Consider the following 3,053-nt stretch of genomic DNA (forward strand, 5'->3'; position numbering starts at 1 on the left):
AGATAACTTCATCAACCCATTCCTACAATTTATAAGTGCATTAGTCGTAGCAAGGAAAGGTCTACCTAATATGAGAGGAACTTTAGAGTTAGATTCAACAACTGATTGAGTGTCCAAAATTAAGAAATCAACAGGATAATAAAACTTGTCAATTTGGATCAAAACATCCTCAACTATCCCTCTCGGTTTCTTAACTGAACGATCAGCCAACTGAAGCACAACAGAAGTAGGCTTAATTTCACCCAAACCAAGCTGCAAATAAATGGAATAAGGTATCAAACTAACACTAGCTCCTAGATCTAGCAAGGCTTGCCCAAACTCATGATTCCCAATATTACATGCAATGGTTGGACAACCAGGATCCTTGTACTTAGGAGGAATTCGCTGCTCAATTAGAGCACTAACTTGCTCTGTCAGAAATGTTGTCTTCTTAACATGGTGCTTCCTCTTAACTGTATACAAATCTTTAAGAACTTTTGCATAAGTGGAAACTTGTTTAATAACATGCAAAAGAGGAAGGTTAATCTTTACCTGCCTAAGGTTCTCCAAGATTTTATTATTAGGATCTAAAGTTCGCATACCAGATTTTAAAGCTTGAGGAAATGGTACCTTAACTGGACTATTGATTACCTCGGCATCCTTGGAGAACTTGGTGCTATCATTGCTTTGTTCCTCTTCAACATCCTCTTACTTATCAGTTGTTGGGATGTATAAGGACTTACCACTTCTTGTCATAATGGCATTGACTTCTTTTAAATTTTTTTGTGCCATATGCTGACCTTGGGGTGCGGATTGAGCTTGAGAAGGAAACTTGCCACGCTCATTCACACTCAAGGAGCTCATTATCTTGGATATATGACTCTTTATCTCTTTGTTTTCTTCAACAACCTGTATAATCAAATATTCAAACTTTTGATTAGTTTTACTCTGTGCCTCAATAAAAGCATGCAAAGTGTCTTCTAAAGGACTCCTAGAAGATGAAGGTGCATGATATGGTGCAGGATATGATCTAGGGAGTTGTACAGGCGGCTGGTTTTCAGACTTCCAGCTAAAATTGGGGTGATTACGCCACCCAGGATTGTAGGTATCAGAGAAAGGTACAACAGACTTCATGTACATACCTAAGGCATTACATTGTTCCTCATACATCCCTCTCATCTCAGCAAATGTGGGACACTCTTGGGCAAGGTGATCTACCCCACCACACACAAAACATCGTCCAAAAGACTCTGCATGATTAGCCACGTGTGTTGGCTTTAAGTCTTTATTCTTCAACACCTCTAGCTCCCTAGTGAGCATCTCAACCTTAGCCTTTAGGTTATCTTCTTTCCTGAGATGGTAAATTCCACCACCATTTAGGTTTCCTGCAGGTCGTGACCTATTTGTGCTCTCAGTAGCACTAGGTCCAGTCCAAGTGTGAGCTTTTTCAGCAAGCTCATTGAGGTATTCTATGGCCTCATCAGGATCTTTCTGTAAGAACTCACCATTACACATCATCTCCACAAATTGACGCTCTCTAGGTGTAAGTCCCTTATAAAAATACCTCACTAAGCGCCAATTCTCATATCCATGGTGAGGACACATACTCAATAGCTCCTTAAATCTCTCTCAAGACTGATACAAAGTCTCACTATCCTTTTGTACAAAGGTGGAGATTTGCCTTTTTAAAATATTGGTCTTATGTTGGGGAAAGTATTTATTAAAGAAAACTTGAGTCATCTCATTCCATGACCCAATAGATCGTGGTCTCAAAAAGTATAGCCAACACTTAGCTCTATCTTTCAAAGAGAAAGGAAAGAACTTAAGTCTCACAACGTCATCAGTTGCATTTTGACTATGAAAAGTCGCAACTACTTCCTCAAACTCCCTAATGTGCACATATGGATTTTCATTTTCCAAGCCATGAAAAGTAGGGAGTAACTGTATCATCCCTGTTTTAAAATCCAATTGGCGAGTATTAGCTGTAAACATGATGCATGATGGTGTGGCTGTGCGTGTAGGGTGAAGGTAATCCTGAAGGGTCCTAGTGGGTTGATCTTCATGTTCACTCATTTTCTCAGAATTAGAAGAATTTTCAAACAAATGATCAGAAAAGTTAAACTCAGACTCTAACACAGGTCTACAAGCAAACCGACCCAAGGCGTCTCTATACCTGTGCATGCAAGGTAGAGAAAAACGCAACACTAAAAAAAACTACAAAAAGAAAAAGAAAATAAAAATAAAAAATGCAGCAAGCTAAAATCAGGAACAAAGTTACCGCCTTTACAAACTAACAAGAAAAACTCTCTCACAATTCTTCTATCGTCTCCCTGGCAATGGCGCCAAAATTTGATTACACCCAAAGAATAACACGGTAGTTGTAGCACAGCTTTGGGGTGTCGATTCCATAGGGAGACGAACTAAAAGAATAGCAAGAGGAACAAAGAAACTAAAGAAAAAAATATTAAAGAAGTAATAGAGAACAAAGATTAATTTTAAATGTAAATTCAAGTGAAACAAAGTGATTAACAGAAAAAGTACTCAAATTTGACAAACAATAGAGTGTCGGGAATCCCTTGCACAAATATGGTATTTTAATTATTCTTAACTCATTGGATAACTCAATTAGGAACTCAATTCCCGCAATTCCCAATCGGAAGGTATAGATTTATAAACCAGACTTAAATCAAATGTAACCCTTTGAAAAAACATTCACCACTTTTAAAAAACGTGAATTACTATCCCTATTGATAAAATCCAATGACGACAATATACTCAGAAAGCGATATTACAGCAAAAAACTAAATCAATATAGATAAATAATTGATCCAAACATAATCAAAGAACTAATCCATTCAATAAAAAAAGCATGACTAAATCCATAAACACAATAAATTCTATGATTATTCGAAGAAGAAAACATCAACGATGAATTGAAAATAATAAAACAAAAGAGTTTTAGCAATTGAAAATCAAATACATGAATTGACAATAAATTAGAAATACCATCTAATGTGCAAGTTCATCCCTAACCCGACTTGAGAATTTAGTTACCCATAAATATAATGGACAAC

The 3,053-nt window shown here is 36.8% G+C and overlaps 1 non-coding gene across 1 annotated transcript; it reads left to right on the top strand.

Annotated features, from left to right (window-relative positions):
• The first annotated feature begins 1,564 nt into the window (after positions 1 to 1,564).
• LOC122277863 lies at positions 1,565 to 1,672 on the top strand. Its single transcript, XR_006229173.1, has one exon. It is a non-coding gene; the product is annotated as a small nucleolar RNA R71 (small nucleolar RNA).
• Positions 1,673 to 3,053: the final 1,381 nt, after the last annotated feature.

This window comes from Carya illinoinensis, chromosome 9, assembly GCF_018687715.1.
Source record: "Carya illinoinensis cultivar Pawnee chromosome 9, C.illinoinensisPawnee_v1, whole genome shotgun sequence".
NCBI lineage: Eukaryota > Viridiplantae > Streptophyta > Magnoliopsida > Fagales > Juglandaceae > Carya > Carya illinoinensis.